This window comes from Corylus avellana, chromosome 3 (genome assembly GCF_965113065.1).
Source record: "Corylus avellana chromosome 3, dhCorAvel1.hap1.2, whole genome shotgun sequence".
In the NCBI taxonomy this organism is placed as follows: Eukaryota; Viridiplantae; Streptophyta; class Magnoliopsida; order Fagales; family Betulaceae; genus Corylus; species Corylus avellana.
The window spans coordinates 22,946,783-22,969,357 of record NC_142492.1 but is presented as its reverse complement, the minus strand read 5'-3'; the positions used below and the strand labels follow the sequence as shown (position 1 = coordinate 22,969,357).

Genomic DNA, 22,575 nt, shown 5'->3' with positions numbered 1-22,575 from the left:
ACCTCGAAGACTCTACAGCTAAGTACAAGGCAGCTGCGGACAAGAAGCGGCGTGCTGTGGAATTTGAAGAAGGTGATTTTGTATGGGCAGTGCTCACCAAAGATAGATTTCCTATTGGCGAGTACAATAAACTAGCAGCTCGCAAGATTAGTCCGGTGGAGATTGTGAAGAAGATCAACCCCAATGCATATCAGTTGAAGTTACCTAGTCATATCAAGACTTTCGATGTCTTCAATGTCAAGCATCTTGTGTCCTTTATGGAAGATTCTTCGGAGGAAGATGCGAATTCGAGGGCGAATTCTGTTCAACCTGGGGAGGATAATGTAGACTACAATACCTGGGAGTATATGAGGAAGACTTGAATGGATAAGTGTGTGAAGACGCCCCAGAAGATGGTGACACGATCCCAGACTCGCGCAGCAAAAGAAGTAGCCCCTGGAATTGCGATCGATTGCACCTTGATTGCGATCGAGCGCAGTTCCCCTGTTTTGGAGAATGGCGTTCCTGGAACTACGACCGATGGCCCCTGTTTCATTGATCGATCGCATGATTGAGCGCAGAAGTCCCTGGAACTGCGATCGCACCTGCAATCAAGCGCATGATCGAGCGCACAAGTCCTTGGTAGTGCGATTGATCGCAATATACCTGCGATCTAGCGCACTCGGGGCCCTCTATGTTATTTTTTCGCTGTTATTTGTTTTAAACCGACTTAGTCTGCTTGTTTTACTTGGATTAGGGTTGTGGGAGCCCTAATTCCATTCTTTATTAGTACTAGGGGTTTTGGGGCTATAAATACATAATTATAGCCTCTTGAAAGGACAGTTTATGTTATTTTATCAGTTTTCCTTCAATAAGAATTACTCAGAGGTGTTTTCTTCATATTTTTCTTAAAACCCTAGATAGACTCTATTGTTTTGAGAAGAATTCTCAGATCCTTGATAGACTCAAGATCTAAGAATTATTTATCCTTCTTCTTGTATTGTTTTATTCGCTTCCACATAGTCAGGTTGCATCACCTCTCCACCTCAAGTGCTCTATCAAGAAGTTCTTGTGAGACCACGGAATGCCCGGTGTTCTGTGACCGTGCTTGTGACGGTGTATAGTGTGAGTGTATGGTTCCCCGCATAAGTAGAACATCTGGTCCAACCTGTCGAACTCTACCAACGTACTCAAGCTTATTTCCAATCGCCTGGGCATACGCGTCGTTCGGCGCCCACCATACCTTCCCCTTTGTCACGCTCGACGATGCTGCAAGGTCGGTGGGTATAAGCTCCTTCATCCTCTCCTGTATGTTACATTAATTATTGGTGCATCATACAAATGTTAATCACAAATAGATTATCACACACATATATAAGCAAAACAACATATAAAACGTGAGTAGCATACACATCTCTCATTGACTATGTCATTCGGATATCGACCATCTTTCTTCTTGTGTATACGGATGTAAGGCTGTGCTCGTGTAGGAGGAGTGCCCACACTTTCGGTCTGCCGAATATATATATATATAGACATTTTACTCCAAACAACATCAATTACCAAAGACTCTGTCCCAGACAAATTTGATCCTGAACAGAAAAGAATAATCTTTGATAAAATGTATATCACAAAGATCATTTCAACAAAAGAATGGGGTCACCCATCTAATCTCAAGTCCTGCAGGGCCACCAAGTTCAATACAGCTACTATGATTACATTGAAGCTTGGTCAAAAGTACTTTTTTATCAAAATAATAATAACAATCATTCTTGATATCTTTGTTTTGATAACAACTTCAGCAGTCAGCTCCCTATTTGGTTCAACAGATGGTGGCAAGGTCATGGGATTATTCCTGAGATTCTTAGCAGCCTATAGAGTTAATGAAGCAGAAAGTCAATTTCCTTCCTTGCTCCATATGACAAAGAAATATAAAATCCCATGGCTCTTCAAATGGGATTATGCCATTGATCAAGGAATTTGCAAATGAAACAGATATGTCCGCTGGTGGGACAAATTCAATATTCAGAAAATACTTTCATCAATACAGAGAGAATTCCCTTCCTTCACCACTCAAAGCCAATTCCTGGCAAGCAAATCACATCTACAGACAAAAATTGCAGCAGCCATGGCCCAGGTCCAATGTAAAGAAGACCTCAAAGACCTTTGCAGAAGCCTTCTCCTTAAAGTTGAAGGCATTGAAGAACAAGGAAAACAAAGCCCAGCTTCGTCCTCCTCTTCAACAAACCAAGTACAGCCCATTTACCAGGAAGCCCAAGACCCCTATGATCTTGGTGAAGATTGAGACTTAGAGAAGCCCAAATACAGCAATCACTATTCCAAAAAACAACAAACACTGTTCCCAAATACAGCACTGTTCATGTCACTGTTCTGGTAGTCATTATTGTTTGGCAGCCATTACTGTTCAACACTGTTCATGCCACTGTTCACGTAATGTTCATGTCGGCAACTACTGTTCATAGCACTATTCAGCACTATTCACCCCGACAAAATATTGTTCATCTACAGTATTCAGCTTTTAATTTTTTATTTAAAGTTCCTTCAGCTCTTGTAAACGCGGCTCGGGTTCTTCCGAACTTAATTCGCTTTTCTTTTCTCCCTCTCTAATAATCAGTGAAATCTCACAATATGTATGTCAGAGTTTCATCAATGTATTACAGAATGTTTCATTCAATGAAAGCTTATTCAAGCTAAATTTACAGTATCATATTTTCTTAAGTACTTATTTTCATATATCTTATTTTCATTATGTATATTCTTGAATTTATAGTTCCAATTGAAGTATCTTCAACATTTCATATTCATATTTATGTTTATATCTTTGTGTATCCATCTAGATATTCTGTTCATATTCAACCTAGAATCTTATCTGCAGTCTCTGTTTAAATTCATCATTATGTCTTTAATTCTTCCGCTTATGTCAACTCGTTCTGCGAGTCCCCTCTTGCTATCAGAGCCAAGTGTAGATCTGTTCATCTTGATGTCTATTCATATATTTGTTAACTCCAGAAAACAGAATTGTAAAACAAGTATATTTTTAGATGTTATCTTTAGCAAGACCTTTAAGTTTTATGGGATGTACGCTTTGTGCTGTCAATGTGCCGTCAGCGCAATTAGGCCGGGTAGGCTTGTAAGTCGGGAGGAGACACAGTACGACACACTAATAGCTATTCTAGAACACTTAAAGACCCGTTAAAGAGAAGCATTTGGAAGTAGAAAGTCTGCAGTTTTGTTGTCTTGATCTTAACAAAAATTTTGAATGATGTCTAGATTGTTTAGATCCACATTTTCTATGAGCTCTAGATCTAGTTTACCTTCTTTACCTGATATAGTTAATGAAGAAGAATATAACATTCCTGAAGCAAATATAGATTCACATGATTGGAACATACCCAAGGTCCCAACCAAAGAAATTTATAAATCAAGTTTTTCACCCTTGTCTTTTAGCAATGATTATAGCGTAAAAACAGTTGAACAAGTTTATGCTTTAAATAAACATCATGATACATGTCAATTACTTTCTAACGAAATAATTAAAAAACTCAGAGAAAAGAAAAAGAATTTCTTACACAGAGGATTGATCCAAGTTGCTATAAAACCCCTAGTCCGTCTAGGAATTAATGCTTCTGTACTTTTGTGTTTAAGAGATGCAAGACATAAAGATTACAGCACTAGCATGTTAGGAGTCGTTGAATCTAGTCTTCATAAATGACCAATTCATTTTGACTGTTTCCCTGACTTCACTTTAAGTTTAAGTGATCCACAGATCTTAAAAGCTTTAACTTTGAACATTAAAACAGCAGGTTACGATATGTTAGAAGGAAGCCAACCTTTAGCATTAATTTACAGATTTTATTATAAGTCAATGAAAACCAATCTTAATGTGCATGCTCTTGTTAAAAGTCCCAAAGATAAAACTTTACTTATACAGACACATTCTTGTGATGCAAACATTAGAGTACCAAAATCAGTAATTTGGCCTGAAGTAGAACGTCCATCAGAATGGCTATTAGAAAATGAAAACATTCCAACAAAACCAGAAAATACAGCATTTGATCTAAATTGTTTACAACAATACTTAGATGATACTGTTAGGTTAAGTTTTGATAGACCAAGACTCAGTAAACCACCCTTCATGATAAAAGAAACAGCTTCCCAAGATACACCAACAAGCCATAAAAATCCACAAGATACAAGCCGTAGAAATTCTGTCTCTTCCTCCGTTAATATTGAACCTTTAAGAAGAGATAAAAATTTAAAGTTAAAAGGTATAAAAGTAGAATCTGTAATAAGCTCCCCATGTTATACAGCTAATCAAGAAAATTTTGAAGAAGAATGACTAAATTCCCCAACACAAACAAATATAGAAGAACCTCCTTTACACCCACAATTAATGACTATAAGTAAACCATTTACTTTAGACCTCCAACCCTTAATAAAAAACTATAATTCTACCAAGAATATAGAAAAAATAGAAAAATATAAGTTAAAATATACAAAAGAACAAAAAATAAAAATCTTTACAGAATGGAAAAAATTTATGAATGAACATAAGTTACATATAAAATTCTTTGACTTTATAAAAATTTATGAAAATAAAAAATTAAACATGTTAACCCAATGGGAAAAAGAAGATAAAACAATAATAGAAGCAAGTCACCCTCCAAAAGAACCGATCTTTGTAAACTTTAAAGGATCAAAAATTTTAGCCTCCCCTTTTAAAACTTCCAAAGATGACGAAATAAAAAAGATCATGGAACAAAACAATTACCACAACCAAAGCCTCATAACCATAGGAAAACAATTTGACCGAATAGAAAACAGAATTACACCCCCAACTAAAACTCAAACTGAAAAGAAAAAATCCCATTACGAACAACCCCTCTTAAAAATTTCACAACCCAAAACGTTATACTTAAAGGATAAAGATGAAACCTGTCTTGAAAAGGTCAATAATATGCTAAAACAACTTGAAAACGTCAAAAATGAAACCTCGCCCTCTAAAACTGTCCAAGTCATTAGAAAAGACAAACAAATAATCACATATGAAACAACAAGTGAAACACAAAGTTCAGAATCTTAACAAACTACAGATCAAGAAATACAACAAATTGAACAACAATTCAGCAAATTCCAAGTTAATAGAATGATTAGACCAACGCCTAACACCCCCAATTGGTACTCTAGACCTACACCACCAGACATTCAATATGAAGAACGGAATGTTTTTAACCAATTCTCAATCTCTACTGACAAGATTTATGAATGGAATATCGATGGTTTGTCTGAACAATAAATTTTAAATAAACTACAGCACATGTCAATGGTTACTAATAATTACCTTACAAATTCAAAAAAAACTAATGCAGAAATTGTAAACATTTTAACATCAGGATTTACGGGAACATTAAAAGCTTGGTGGGAAAAATACCTAACTGAAGCAAATCGTAGTGAAATAAAATATGCAGTTCAGAAAGATGAAGAAGGAATTCCCGTTGGAATTAATGTTTTAATTTACACCATAATGAAACATTTTACAGGAATCCCTAGTAATGTTACATCCAGAATTCATGACCAACTAAGTAACCTTAAGTGTCCAATCTTAAGTGATTTTAGGTGGTATAAAGATGTTTTTATGTCAAGAGTAATGTTAAGAAATGACTGTAAAAATGCCTTCTGGAAAGAAAAAAATTATCAATGGTTTACCCAACCTATTTGCCCATAAAATCCGTGAAGAATTAAGTAATAAAACTGGAATTATAGAATATGATAATCTCACCTACGGAGACATCATAAGTACAATAAGTAAAATAGGATTAAAAATGTGTATAAATATGAAGATAAATAAAAACTTGAACAAAGAAAAAAGAGAAGCAAAATATGAAATGGGAAATTTTTGTGAACAATATGGCTTACCCCTTATACCACCCTCTAGAAGAAAACATAAGGATAAATACGCAAAAACTATAAAACCCTATAAAAAAGGTTAAAGGAAAAAAAAAAAAAAAAAAAAAAAAACTTTGAACCAAATGAATATTACAAGAAAAATAAAATAGCAAGAAAATATTACAAAAACCCAAAAAACACAAAATATGACAAAAAAAAAGTAAAATGCTTCAAATGTGGAAAAACGGGCCATTACAAAAATGAGTGCAAAGTAAAAGATAAAATCAACCAATTACAAATTTCCAACAAAGAAAAAGAAGATTTGTATAAAATCTTAGAACTCAGAAATACAGATTCTAGTGACAATGAAGATGAAATTTTTAACACCTCAACAGATTAGAATCAAGTCAAAATTCTAGTAATTCAGAAATAGAACTAGGTTGCAAAGATTCATGTTGTAAAATAAAACTTAAGATAAATGTACTAACTAAACATGAAGAAATGCTAATTGATTTGATAGAAGGAATAGAAAACCCAGAAACTAAAGCCAAATACCTTAAAAAATTCAATAGTAATTTAATAAAAAATGAAACAAAAAATGGATCAACAGAAATTACAGAACCACAAATTAGTATTGATAAAATCCTCAACAGATTTAAATCAAAACAAAAGGAAGTAACCCTCCAAGACTTACAACATGAAGTCAATCAAATCAAAATAGAAATAAAAGATTTAAAAACCAAAAACAAAGAATTGGAACAAGAAGTAATGATTTTAAAGATTACTAAAAGATTTTCTGAACAGAGTCAATTCGAAAGTGAACAAGAATCAGAAGACGAAAAATCTACAAAATCTTCAACCAAAAGTTTAATCTTCAAAGAAACTACAGATGAGAAATACTTAAATATAATTGATAGAATCCTCTTCGAAAAATGGAACTCTAGAGTAACAATAATTATTAATGGTGAATTCGAATTTGAAGTTCTAGCTTTGATAGATTCAGGTGCAGATTTAAATTGTATTCAAGAAGGAATGGTACCTACTAAATATTATTAAAAAACTACAGAACATTTATCATCAGCCAATGGTAGTGAAATGCAGATAGATTACAAGTTACCTAAAGCACATGTCTGTCAAGATCATGTTTGTTTCAAAACTTCATTTGTCTTAATAAAAAAACATGCCTGATTCAAAAGTCATATTAGGGAATCCCTTTTTATGTCTTTTGTATCCTTTTACTACATATCACAAAGGAATTACCACAGAAGTCTTAGGAGAGAAAGTAAAATTTAAATTCTTCAAAAGACCCATACTAAAGATCTCAATATGTTAAAAGAAGTTTCAATTTTTAAAACAATTAACATTTTACAAAATAAGAGCAAGCATTTGAACTCCCTAAAGGAAGAAATTAAAAATAAAAGAATCGAAGAACATCTATCAAGTGACATCCTTTTATAGAAAATTGAATGATTCAAAGAAAAAAATACAAAATGAAGTTTGTTCTGATATCCCCAATGCCTTATGGCATAGGAAAAAGCATATTGTAAAACTCCCTTATGTAAAAGATTTAAGTGAAAGAAATATTCCTACTAAAGCTAGACCCATCCAAATGAATCAAGATTTAATGGAACTTTCTAAAATTGAAATTAAAAAATTGCTTAACAAGGGAATAATTAGAAAAAAGCAAGTCCCCTTGGTCTTGTTCAGCCTTTTACGTACAGAAAATGCAGAATTAGAAAGAGGAGCTCCAAGATTAGTAATAAACTACAAACCTCTTAATAAAGTCTTACAGTGGATAAGATATTTAATTCCAAACAAAAAGGACTTGATAAACAGAATAGGTCAAGCCAATGTTTTTTCAAAATTTGATATGAAGAGTGGATTCTGGCAAATCAAAATCCATGAACAAGATAGATACAAAACAACATTTGTTACACCATTTGGTCACTATGAATGGAATGTCATGCCCTTTGGGTTAAAAAATGCCCTAAGTGAATTTCAAAATATCATGAATGAAATCTTTGACCCAATAGCACATTTCTCAATTGTTTATATAGATGATGTCCTCATATTTTCAAAGTCAATTGATGAACACTGGAAACATCTTCATTCGTTTCTTAGTATCATCAAAAAGTTAGTGGTTTAGTTGTTTCAGCTACAAAAATCAACTTGTTTCAAACAAAAATCAGATTTCTAGGATTCAACATCAGTCAAGGAATGGTTAAATACATTGATCGGGCCATGCAATTTGCAGACAAATTTCCTGATATCATCCTTGATAGAAACCAGCTTTAAATTATATTGCTGAATTTTATCAAAACCTTAGAAAATATTGTAAACCATTGTATGATCGTCTTAAAAGCAACCCTCCATCTTGGACAGATCTTCATACTTCAATTGTCCAAGAAGTCAAAAAATATGTCAAGACTTTGCCTTGTCTTGGCATTCTTGACATAAAAGCTTTCAAAATTGTAGAAACAAACGCCTCCAACATTGGATATGGGGGTATTCTCAAACACAAAATCTCTTCAGATTCTCCTGAACAAATTGTTTGTTTCCATTCAGGAATTTGGAATTCAGCACAAAGTAATTATAGTACTATTAAAAAAGACATTTTATCTATAGTATTATGCATCTCAAAGTTTCAAAGTGATTTGTTAAACCAAAAATTTTTAAGTCGAGTCGATTGTAAAAGTGCAAAACATGTTTTAGAAAAAAAGATGTTCAAAATATAGCAAGTAAACAGATTTTTGCCAGATGGCAATCAATTTTAAGCATCTTTCATTTTGATATTGAATACATCAAATGAGATCAAAATTCTATACTTGATTTCCTCACTCGTGAATTTTTGCAGGGAAAAGATGGCTGAAAAGCCACAATCCAGAAAAAACAAAAATAAAACACCTTCCATCAAGTCACAACCAAGTCACCATATAGTCCTGAGCCCAGGAAATGTAAACCCCTATGACACATGTTCACCCATTAACATGTTAAACAAGTTTCAGGTTCTTGGTTCCCCAAGACCCACTTTTTCATCAACTTTAGCATCCCCATGTCATCCGGACCCATACCAGTTGGTAGAATGTCCTACAACAACCGTTATCCCTACCCAATAGAACTCTTCAATACTCATACAGCAGCAAAAATTCTATACCAACCAGCCAATTCCCATACCAATAGATCTAGGTTTGTCCAAAAACCTATATAGAAAACCTTTTTTTTTGTAGAACATTATATATATATATAATATCAAATGTTTACATCTATAAGTATAGGGTAAATTACACACATACCTCCTCATGTGTCACCCTAGCGTAGGGTAAATTACACACTGATAAGTGCCGAATGTTGCACAGCGAGCTCTCTTTGAAGTCCTTCCATTTTGTCACAAAGGGCTCGGTACTGGATGGCTAGAATATCAATTGTAGCTTCATCATCATTGTCCGTTTCCGGCTCAGATGCTAGTTCGTCTTCAGCCATTGGTTCGGCCTCATCCATCTCTTCCCCAGCTTCCGGGAGTGCTTGGGGCATATGGGAGCAGCTCTTATTCCATTGTCGAATGCCAAATATTGGAGTTGTCGTGACTAGGCTCGTCAGCTGCAGTGCCCTTGATACCCTTTTTCCGAAGGATATGTGTGATTAAGTAAGGGAAGGGAAACCCCCATGAGTGAGTGAACTCTGCTCCCCCAACATGCACTCCATTCCAAAATTTGTAGATTTGGGTCCATATGATGTCGGGGATGGAGTACCATGCATCCTTGTGGAAGGCGTAGAGAGTTTGGAGGAATTGATCACGCCTTTAAGTTTTGTGTCCTAAGGGGAAAGCATTTCGGTGAAGTACCGAATCCACGAACCATAGCCTTTGAGGCAACTTGGACCGGCTGCCAGCATTGTGGTGTGCATCCGCATAGAGCCCTTGACACATGTCTTCAATGATTTCCGTCACATAATATCGGGCCAGTTGCTCGGCGAGATTTGCAGTTTCGGGAGGATGCTCATCATTGCATTGCAAGGCGGCAGCTATGTCGGCTCTCGTCACATGAATTATTTGACCCCGAACTTTGGAGAAGATCACCGCTGGGTTGTCACAGTCATGAGAGAGCTTGGCGTAGAATTCCACGACTAGCTTTTGGTAGACAGTAGAGGTGACTGGTTTGAATAGCTTCTTAAGACCCCTTCGCCTAAACTCTGCAACCGCCCATTGAGTTGCTTCGTTGTTTTGGAAATCTTCTCTGATGGCGAAGGTGGATTCAAACAGTAGCTCCCGCTCTTCAAAGTCTGGTGGGGGAGAAACAGTATGAGCTGCTAACCCTCTGGAAGATGAAGCACGTGTTCTAGGCATTTGGAAGTTGGTTGGGAAGTTTCGTCGGACAGGTGGTGTGCACTTCTGAAGACTTCAAAGACAACTCCGGCCAACTATGCTTTAAACTCCCTGCAAATAAATAAAATCCCAACACAGAAGCAATGTGGGTGGAGAAATACTCATAATTGCAAAAAAAAAAAAAAAAAAAATTTAAGAGAAATTGGGGTTGGATGAGTGTTCGGAGTTTGAGGGTTGGAGTGAGAATGGGATGTGTGAAGTTTTGTTTTGGTGAAAGATGGTGGTATGGTAGCCGGAAAAGGTCTTAGATGGTGGTGAGGGAGTGATTTTGGTGAATGTTGGGTGAAATAATGAGAGAAGAAGGAGTGCTGGAGGTGGAGGTGTGAAATGGGATTGTGGGCCATGGGGAAAAAGTGACCTAAATAGTTCGCAGGCCTTGCTGGTTGAGTGTGCTCGATCGCACATCTCGTGCGCTCGATCGCATTCGTCCAGAGGTGCGCATGTCTGGGCATAGTGCGCTCGATCGCACCTGAGGTGCATTCGATCGCACTAACAGAGAGTATTTAGCCTCTCTCGGTTATTGCGCTCGATTGCAGATACTCTGCGATCGATCGTAGTACCAGAATGTCAATTTTTTTTTTTTTTTTTTTTGGAAATAAAAGAAAAGTAAAAGGGCAAAACATCAGAGAAAATCAAGACATATGTGAAGGAAAGAAAATAAGATAAAAAGACAAGAGAAAAAAAATGTTACTATCCTTTTAGTGGCATTAGTACCACTGTTGTGGGTAGATGCGTTTGAGGGTCTTGCTTGCTCAACGCATCTACTGGTGACTGTAGGACTCCTAGTGTGAAGAGCTGCACTTGAGCTCTTCAGATTTAGGCTCAAGTGCTCTTGTAGGAGTGGGACCTCTTTGAACTATGACTGCCTTCAGCTGCTGGTGATTGCTTGGATTAGGTACTGTTTGAGCTGAGAATTCCCCCTACTTCCTCTCACTCAGCTCCTTTGCCATCTGACCCATTTGCACTTCCAGCTTTTGTATGGCTTGCTTAGTCTTTGTATTGACATGTTTTTGATCAGCCATAAATTGTTGTTGCGAAGTCACCAGGTTATGTATCATATTCTCCAGTTGGTTCATCTTTGGTTCTTGAGCTGGTTGACTTGCTTGTTGGAGCCCTTTCTGTTGTCCTTGATTATTACTCCAGGAAAAGTTGGGATGGTTTCGCCATCCTGGATTGTAAGTATTGGAGTATGGGTTGTTCTTGTGGGGGTAGTTGTTCTGTCCCACAAAGTTTACCTCTTCTTGTTCTGCAAAAGGGCACTTCTCAGTGGTGTGATCTAGATGGGAACAAATAGCACCTACCTGAAATTGTGTGTCTTGTTGCAGAGATGAAGTTTTCTGAACAGTCATGGCCTAGACAAGCATATCCAATTTCTTTTCTACTGCAGCCAACTGATGAGTTGATCCTTCACTGAGATTCACTTCATACATGCCCTTTCTCTTAACTCATCTCCTTCCTCTTGAACAGAATTGCTGTGAATGCTCACTTAATGTTTCAAAAAGTTCCACAGCTTCCTCACTACTTTTTTCCATCAGTGTTCCTCCGCAAGCTGAGTCAACCATCCCTTTATTAGTATCATCTGATCCTTCATAGAAAATTTGCACTTGCTCATCTTGAGGGATGTTGTGATGTGGACATTTTAGGAGCAAAGAATTGAAGTGATCCCAAGCTTCAAAGAACAAATCTCCATCTCGTTGTTGGAACATTTGAAGTTCCCTTTTAAGTTGCTTTGTCTTCTGGGCTGGCAAAAACCTCTTCAGAAATTTGGTGGTCAATTCTTCCCAAGTATGAATGGATTCCGCAGGCAAGGAATTGTACCACAGTTTAGCATTATCTTTCAAGGAAAAAGGAAAGAGAACTAACCTGAGTCTCTCTGGAGTTAGGCCTTGAACATTCTGCAACTTGCATAAGTCAAAGAATTCTTTTAGATGCAAGTTGGGATCCTCAGTAGCTATGCCTCTGAAGTGGGTTAATGCATTGAGAATTTGGGGAGAAATATAATAAGTGCCATCCACCTCCGGTTGATATGCTATGCATGAGGGTTGATGGAGGTTTGTTGGCACGTACGCTTGCTTCATAGGTCTCCTCACTCGTGGAGGATTTGCTTCTAGGGGTCTTGGCCCAATTGGATTTTCTTGCATGTCTTCCATTTCAACTTCTTCTTCTCCTTCTTTGTCTCTAGGTCGTTGTCGAATTCTCCGCTCTATTTCAGGATCGAGGGGAAAAACGGTTGAGGCTTGAGATCGACGACCTTACATGAACTTGGCAGCTTCAGCACTGCCTGGTTTGGATGCTCTCTGGAACTGCGCTCGATCGAAGGTTGGTACGTTCGATCGCAATGCGCTCGATGGCACTTGGCTGACGATTGATCTCAATTACAGAATGCCAATCCGCAACCTGTAACAGAAACAAAAAAGTGAAGGGAAACAAAAAATTCTTTTCAATTTTTTTTTTTTTTTTTTTTTTTTGCTAATACTATATTAAAAATTGAAAATTAAACTATCAAAACTAAAGGAAGATAAATTTAAACAAAATTCGCCGCAATCCCCGGCAATGGTGCCAAAAACTTGTTGTGCAAAAATCTACCTAAATTAATAGGTAAATAATTGTACATTTTACCTGCAAGTGCACAAGGTCAACATGGTAGTATAGGATGCAAGTACATGATCATTCCCACGAGGATTGCTGAATTTATGTTTAAAAATAGATTCCTTAAGCAAAAACAAAATAAAGATTGATTATTAATGTGATGATAACAAAGGGTAGGGCTTTGATATCCACCACTAATAATGTTAAACTAGCATATCAATATGCCAATGCTTTGATCAGGTTATGCATATTTAATGTTTGCCAACCTAAGGGTTAAACCCTAACTCCTTAAGCTATTGATTTCCCTAAGCAACGAATTAGGCACTTGGTCCATACTCTAACTCTTTTCTTTCCTAAAGGATTTAGCATGATCTATACTAAGTTGTTCTTTAGAAAAGCATATGTTCTATGGAAATCGACAAACACACAAAGCGTAGGGCATGGATACATACTCCTGGTTCCCCATGTTGATTAACCCAAGAATCGCGGTGTGGATTCTTTTGTTACTTAAGTTAAATCCAGGACTCGGCCATCCAAATTGATCTAACTAACAAGTCCATACCACATGCACATGTTGATCAGGCATACACATATGAGGAATTCATGGAAGCAGGTATTAATCAAGTTAAATAGCACAACATGATCATCACAAGGCGCCAATATTGAAATATTAATTTAACATAACTAGGGCTTCAATCTAGCCATACTAAATAAATTAGCTACACATAGAGTCGATGTTAAACATCTTCATAAAATAAAAGAAAAGAAAAGAAAGAATGAACCCGAGACTTGACTTGAGAACTCCTATTCTTCTCCCTTCTCCAAGCCTACCTATTCTAAAGGCTTAGGAGTCTATTTATAGGCTTTAGAAGTCCTTGGAAAAGTAGTAAACCCTAGGGTTTTCGCAGGGTTTCAGTCTTATTACAATTTGGAGTTTAAAAAACCCTAATATGGAAATAGGGACATTGTAGCCGCCACTTGGAATGCCTCCTGCGCACGGGTGCACTCGATCGCAGCCCGTGTGCGCTCGATCGCAGATCTGCGATCGATCCTTCTTTTGCCTGCGCTGGATCGCTCCTAGCCTGGCTCGTGCAGCATCTCCTCTAGTACTGCGCTCGATCACAGGTACCTTGCGATTGATCGCAGTACCAGGGAGATCCAACTTTCCCATATTCTCTTTTTGAGCCTAAATCACCCAGTTTTACTTCACTTTCTTCCAAAAGCCTGTAAAAACATCAAAAACACAAAAAGGAAGTAAAATGACCTAATTAACCAAAACCAAATGATTAAAACATGTAAGATAAGAGCTGAAAATATGAATATTTTAGCGCTTATCACCCGTGGGGACCCGCGACCCGTTTAACCAATACCCAAACACGACCTGTTTATTAAACGGGTCGGACCCCCCGACATGACACAAACCTGGGTTTTTAACGGGTCACCCGACACGACCCGTGAGACCCGTTTAAAATAACGGGTCGTGCCGGGTCGACACGACCCGTTTACCCGTTTAACTTAAAAAATGATTTTTTTTTTTTTAAATAAAATAATAATATTTTTAGCAATTATCTCTTAAAATTAAACTCCTAGCAGGCTAGCCACACCAAATCACTTAATAGTTATAAGTTAATATGCTTAATTGTCTAATCAAATAACAAAAAAAAAAAAAAAAAGAACCAAAAAAAAAACTACATCATTACAAATTTACAAATACAAAATGGGTTCTCATTTTTGCCACTTGTTGTCCACTCTTGAATAGTTGAATGATCCACAAATATAGTAATTTTAACATGCTCCACATGAACTTGGAATCTCACAGGAATTGATACTATCCAATGTCAGAACATCCTCTTCTTCGTTATCCACCGTCATTAAAGCTTGTTCTATATCAAAAGATAAGAGAAATTAATGTCATTAAAGTAGGATAAAAAAAATACAAGTAAATGAAAAAAATTAAATATGCAAATAACTAATATTACCTTGCTCTTCATATAACCAATCTCTAGTACAAATTAATGCCTCAACAATATCAGGTTTAAGTGAACTCCTATACTTATCAATCACACGTCCACCAACACTAAAAGTGGATTATGAAGCAGCAGTCGAAATAGGAATACTCAAAATATCATGAGCCATGGCAGCTATTTCAGGATAACGAAATTCATTTCCTTTCCAAAATGAAAGGATATCAAATGTCGCATTCTTTTCCACATACTTGGGCTCATCCAAATAAAGTTCTAATTGAGTCTTGTTTGCATCAGAATCGAGTCCATCAAATGATAGAAATTCCTACATGAACAGAGAGAATATAAACATAAAATTAGTAAGTGGTTATGCGTATATATATAATATACTAAGTTAGTAAGTTACTAACGAGCTAAGAAACTTATGATATTATTCAGCTTTTTCCAATCTAGGCCTTCTTGTGGCCGAACGACTGTGGAGCTTGAAGTTGTAGGAGTACTATACTCCATAAAAAGTTTGATTAACTTGTTAAAAACATTATTATACTCTTAAGCTCCATAAATCTTCATATAGTAGTACTTTATAAGGCGAAGCTTGTAACGAGGATCCAAGACAACTGCAATGGCCAACGCTACATTAAATTCTGACCAATATTTCTCAAATTTGGCGAGCATTTGATTTGCCATTAATCTCTTATACCCATCTTCGCCCACTTCTTGCCTCAAGTTCACATAAATCAATGCAACTACATGAAAGTATAAATTGGCTGTGGGATATTTGGTACCAGAAAAAGTAGGGGTGTCAAAAATAACTGGGAAACCGGAACCGGGACCGGGAAACCGGGGACCCGGTTCTGGTTTCGGTTGCAAAAAATAAAAAAATCGGGACCCCGGTTCCGGTCCCGGTTTTTGGCACCCAAAAACCGGGAAAACCGGAACCGGGTATTATTTTATTAAATAATATATATATATATATATATATATTGTCTTTGTAATATGTTTGTGAACTATTTTTATTGTGAGTGTATTTCTTTTGATTGGTAGATTATTTAAATACTTGTTTTATTTTTTATTTTTTTGGGTTTTGAATTGTTGTAGTAAGGGGTATTTATTTATTGTGCATGTTAGTTTGTTTACATACTTGTTTTTACTTTTTATTGTTTTAATGTTTTCTTTATGTATATAATTTAAAATGATTTTTAGGGTATTTTAAAAAAATTGAATTTTTATTTCTAAGGCTCATATAGGCAAAAACATTGATTTTTTAGGATTTTTAGGCTTTTTTAGGTTTATTTTTTAATTATTTGGAACAATCACAATAAAACATCTTTAATTTAGACAAAAAGATTAATAACTTTTTTTTAAATGAGCTAACTTATGAAAAAAATAATGGGCTTATTTTAGGCCCAATACCTAAAATAAGCCCCAAACACTAATTTTTTAAAAAAAACCGGTTACTAGACCGGGTAAAACTGGAACCGGGCCGGAACCGGGACCCCGGTTAACCGGGGACCCGGTTCCGGTTCCGGTTTCCCAAAAGTGAGAACCGGGGTACCCCGGTTTCGGTTCCGATTTTGGCCAAAAACCGGAAAACAAAACCGGGTTGACACCCCTAAGAAAAAGCACATGTAGCACGATAAAAGCAGCCCAAAAAAAGTACTGATATCAATCACCCTTTCCCACTCAAGTGAACTAGGACAAAATTTATAATTTTTATTAGTCATCTCCAAATAAGCAAAAGCACGCCTATAGTGAATAGCACTCTCAAGCATAAGATATGTCGAATTCCATCTGGTTGGCACATCTTGTCTTAACCCCTTGTTACTGTCCAGTGACATTTGATTGACAGCATGAAGAAAACTTTGTTTTCTTACTTGTGATCCTCTAAAATACTTAACACTATCTCGAATATTTTGGATAGCATCAGTGATCTCTTTCAATCCATCTTGCACAATCAAATTAAGAATATGGGCACAACAACGCATATGAAACAACTCATCTTCACAAAGAAGGGCTTTCCTCATGTTTAATTTTTGTTTCAGTTTCTCAACACAACCATCATTTGCAGAAGCATTATCTAATGTTATAGAGAAAACCTTTTTATCAATCCCCCACTCTTGTAGCAAACTATCTATCTTGTCAGCCAAAGAATCACCATTATGTGGTGGGGGCATAAATGAAAAACTTATCACCCTTTTAGATAATACCCAATTTTTGTCAATAAAATGAGCAGTGAGGCAAATATATCCATCAGTTTTTAAAGAAGTCCACAAATCAGATGTAAAACTAATCCTCCCAGGACAAACAGTTAACAAAGACTTAACCTTTTGTTTCTCCAACATATGCATCTTAACCAATTCTGCCTTAGCAGTATTTCTAGAGATTAATGGTACATCACTACGCAAGTATCTATGCATCTCTCTTACACCATCATATTCAACATATGAAAATGGCAAGTCATGCTTAATAATCGTAGCAACCAACAATTCTCTATATCTTTTAGGATCAAATTTTGAGGTACTTACTGACAGAGTTCCTTGATCTCTAGATAGGAGCAATTGCTGAATATCATGATCATTTTTCCCCCCCACAAACCTTCATATGCTTCTGCAGATTTCCAGTTCCATGTGAACTGTTAGCTACATATTTATGATCACAAAACTTGCATTTTGCCCATTTCCTCGAGTCATTTGGATCTTTAGAACGAACTTCATCAAAATGGGTCCAAACTGCTGAGGTCTTCTTATGCTTCTTCTGGACCCTTTTGTTCGTCATCGGATTCGTATGAACAGAAGGATCTTCATCTCCTATTGTATTTATTTCAACCACATCATCATCGAATACAACCGAATCTTCGTTAATCACCTACACACATAATCGTTAGTAAGTTAGTTAAAGATAAGTTCAAAAAGTAAGAATCAAACCAGATTTAGTAATACTATCACAAAACTAGAATTAAGTAGGCATTAATTCTTTGTCATTCATCAAACACATTGTTTGTTGTCAAATTGTGTTTAGCAATTTTATATATATATATATATAAATTGGAGGCCTCCTAGCATGTTCTAGGATGAGATTTTTTTTTTGTTTTGATAAGTATTCTAGGATGAGATATTGGAGCTTTAATCACTTAATTTATATATATATGAATTGGAGGCCTCTTTGTTACAACCCCAAATCACAACGACCAAAAATATATTTTTCTACTCAATTTAGGTATGGGTGGGTTAGCCGAAATATTATGGGTATGGGTGGGTTAGCCCGAATATCAGAAAGCAATGGGTATTCAGTTAGATCACAAGCAGAAATCTGAAATCCCTGCCCTGTTTCCCCTTCTTCTTTGAAATCCATCTCCCTCCCTGTTTCAGTTGTAGCTCATTGTTCACCAAACAGGTTGGGTGGTTGGGTTTTGCTTCATTTTAGGCTTTTGTGTTTGTTGTGGAAATTTTGAAGTGATTTTGTGTTTCGGCCGATTGGAATGGTGTGTTCACTGTGTTGGCTGTTTCAAACCAGTAATATCCTATTATCCTCTTTGATTTTCAGAAACAAAAGCAAAAAACAAAAAACCTTATGTCGTTAACCTTAACCCATACGTTAACAATAACACCAAACAAGTGAATATCAACAATCCACAAAATCAGAGCATCAGATTTGAGAGAGAAAGAGACTGAAGAGAGAGATACATACCGGATGCGACATCAGCGGAAGAGAGAGAGGGGCGGTAGAGGAGGCGAGGAGTGGCGGTGGTGTGGCGTGGGAGTTGGGTCGTGGCTGCGTGAGGAGTTTGATGACTGACAAGTGGAGGAGTGGCGAGAGAGAGAGACCGGCAGTGGCATGGCCGTGGCGTGGGCGTGGGCGGTGGCATGGCGTGAGGTCCGGTGAGCTCAGTGAGGCCGAGAGGGAGGAATGGGTTTCACCGTTTCACTGTTTCAAGAACTTGCTGCTTGCGAGTTGCACCTGGAGGATGCATTTTTTACTTTTAGTCTTTTTCTATAATTCTTTTAAGTTTAAAAAAAAAAAAAAAAAACAAACAAACAAACAAACAAACGGGTCTGCGCGGGTCACCCGCGGGTCAAACCGTGACACGACCCGCCAGGCACTCATAAACGGGTCGACCCGTCTATGACCTAAACCCGTTTAAGGTAAACCCAAACCCACTAATTTCGTGTCGTGTCAAAATTGCCAGCCCTAATCGTGAGGCCCTTTATCCTAACCAACGTCGTATACGTTTCTAAGCTTAGTCATTTCAGCGCAAGCCCAATCTGGGTCCCTATCATCTTGTACGTAAAATACCTGATCAACTTGTGAAGTTAGCACATACGGCTCATCAGTAATTAGCTCTCCCGTGTGGACAAGGTTTTTGAAGTTGACAAGTATTATGCCATAACCGTCTACCTTGTATCCCTTGTCCCTCGTTTTGTCCGCCCAATCACACCTGAACATAACGTACTTAGTCTTGTCGTAGTACTCAATCTCAAGTGCTTCCATTAACTTTCTGTAGTATGTTTCACCATCAACAGTCGGCACACACACCCCATTGTTCTGAGTCCTCTTTTCGGCATCATATGCAATAGTGTGAAACAGCTTGTTATTAACCACAGATTTATTGTATCTGACTGCTGACTCCTTCTGCCCTCTACAATGCATTACCAATTTGTCACCAAGTTCTTTTCTGCATCAATCTTACAATCGATCGACCTATGAATATATTATGTACAATGGAAAACGCAAGGTTAGTTTCTTTAGTTGATTTGAACCAGAAGCAAATATACTTCGATAGTTCTTTTGTTAAACATCACATTAGTCTTACGTAGTCATAGTACCACTCATAGAATAGCTCATAATGTTGGGTTTCCAACTGATCTTTTGTTGTTCACCCCCTATTGCATGATCGCCTAAGCGTATCCATGTGCATCCTACAATTCGAAATTAGTTTCATTATAATTTAAAACTAATGGTACAAGTTGATTGAACATACATATGCCAGTGAAGGACCTCGACTTACGTTCGTAGTTGAAGGAACTCGTCCGAGTTAAACATAATATACCGGTGAATCTGTGTCAAGGTGATTCGGTCAAGTCCGACTCGTGTTCCATGTCCCTTTGAACCATCCGGATTTCTTTGTAACCCTATTGTGAAATGTTGGTGCGTTATCTAAATATCTCGAACAGAACGTCACCAATTCAATTGCTATGCAGCCCTCAGGAGCCGCTTTGTTGCACATATTAGATTTGAACACTCCAAGGCTCCTAAATATGAATATCGATCAGTCAATCAGTTCAGTTAGTAATTGTTTTGTATTGGAGTTAAAAATAAAAATCATGAATATCCGCAAACAAATTTTGCCTCTCCTAGATACATCCACCTATATTGTACCGGTCTACTAAGTCAGCATTCACGGACAAAATGCACGACCACATTAACCATGCTAGTAAAAAAACCGGAGGGAAATATCTGTTCCATTTTGCACAACGTGATACCGACATCACCATATAGTCAGCCAATATCCTCTTGTGTCAATGTTGTTGAACATAGGCCCTTGAAGAATGCAGGCATCTCAACAACAGGTCTAACCACGTTGCCTAAAGTGATCCATGCAATGCAATAGGTAGAAGCTGTTGCATCTGTACGTGACTGTTATGATTCTTTAACCCCGATATCGTACGGTCCTTCAGTCGTATACAATGGGAAATGTTCGAGGCATATCTGTTGGGCACCCTTACATTTCGTTGCACTTTCAAAAAATGTGTTTTATCATTCTTGGACATCGTGTGGGAAGCTTGTCGCATATAGGTCTTACCATCCTCGCTAGTGTAAGGATGAAGTGTATGTCTCAAACCCATTTCTTGCAAGTGTGTGCGGGCTTGGAGGTTGTCCTTCATTTTTCCTAGAATGTCCAGTATTGTAACAAATATGTTGTCCATCACGTTTTTCTCTATGTACATGACATCAAGGTTGTGTCGCAATAAATTCTTTTTCCAATACGACAACCTAAAGAAAATATTTTTCTTCTTCCACACTACATTATCAGTATTTGTCTTCCTCTTCTTTTCTTTTTCTTTATCATCCGGCCTTGCCTTACCGGAGTTCTCATCCCCAAACACCATCCCTTCTAATTGGCTCAGAATTTCATCTCCACTTGGCACATCAGAGGCATATTCTAGTTCTTGGTTGCCGTCAAATGTTCTTTTGTTCCGCCTCTACGGATGATTCATGGGCAAGTATTGTCTGTGCCCCATAAATCACCATTTATGACCATGCTTTAACCATTTGGACCTTGTCGAGTGCATACAGCAAGGACGTGCCTTCTCAGCCCTGGTAGACCATCCAGACAAATTTGCGTATGTTGGGAAGTCATTAATTGTCCACATCAACTGCGCTCGCAGCAAAAAATTATTTTTTTTTGAAACGTCATATGTGCGTACCCCAACATTTCATAGTTCTTGTAACTCCTCAATTAAGGGTTGAAGGTAGACTTGGGCCCGGGATAATCAGAGATAGTATGAAAGACGTCTGTTTCATACACATCCAAGGAGGCAAGTTGTACGGCATAAGCATTACAGGCGAAGTGCTGTAGGATGTGCTCATGTTCCCAAATGGATTAAATCCATCCGAAGTTAGTCCAAGCCTTACGTTCCTGCTATCCGCTGAAAACTCCAGATGTAAATTGTCAAATGAGTTCCATGCTTCACCGTCGGCCGGATACCTCAATACGCCGTCCTTAGTACGGCGTTCTGCATACCACCTTATATAGGGTGCAATATGCTCTGACATAAGCAGCCTCTATAGTCGTGGTATGAGTGGAAACTACTGCAACACCTTCACCGGACGTTTCTTGCTTGACAATATGGGTTGACCATCCTCATCTAAATGGATTGCATCCTTCCATTTAGATTTTTCACAAACGGTACATGAATCAAATTCCTTATTACCCTTCCAGAATAACATACAGTCATTACGACACCCCGGAATCTTCTCATACCCGAGTCCCATGTCTCGTAGAAACTTTTTCGCCTCATATGTATTAACTGGCAAAGTTTCATTACTCGTAGGCAGCAATTGATTGATGAACTCAAGTAAAGATGAGAATATCGCGTTACTAAGTCCACCAACGCACTTCAAGTTGTACAGGTGTACAGTTGCACTCAGTTTGCTATGTTTGGTCCCAGTATGAAGTGATTTCTCCGCCTTTTTAAGAAGGTCGTAATACTTTAGTGCGTCACCTTCAGCAGCTTCTTGGTTCACAATTTCTTCACCCCCTTGCACCACGACCTAAGGGTCACAATTGTCTTTCCTGACTTCGTGCATGCCGAATAAATCACGCAACATTACGTGCATGTCTCCACCCTGATTTACGCTTGCACCCGCATCTGCGGCCTAGCGATTCGAATTAGAGCCTGTACCAAAACCCTGTACATGCTTTTCACCGTGGTAGTACTAGAGTGTGTATTCCGGCATTATTCCTTTACCCCCTATCAAGTGGTCGAATACGAAACCTGACGGGTGGCGCCGATTATTTCGACAAATCTTACAAGGGCAATAGATGAGTCCATCAGGGGTTCTACAGTTACTAACTGTAAACTCCACGAACAATGTACACCCTTCTCTGTATTCCCTCGTACCTCTAGACTTTGTCATCCAACTCTTGTCCATTTTTTATGTACGTGTATTAGGAACAAATATATAAGACTTAAAAAATATAAACCTAATTTCAAGCACATGCATATATATAAACCTAATTTCAACCACATAAAA

The 22,575-nt window shown here is 37.4% G+C and overlaps 1 pseudogene; it reads right to left on the bottom strand.

The window, feature by feature from the left end:
* Nucleotides 1-1,012: 1,012 nt before the first annotated feature.
* LOC148586958 (uncharacterized) lies at nt 1,013-22,278 on the bottom strand (annotated as a pseudogene).
* Nucleotides 22,279-22,575: the final 297 nt, after the last annotated feature.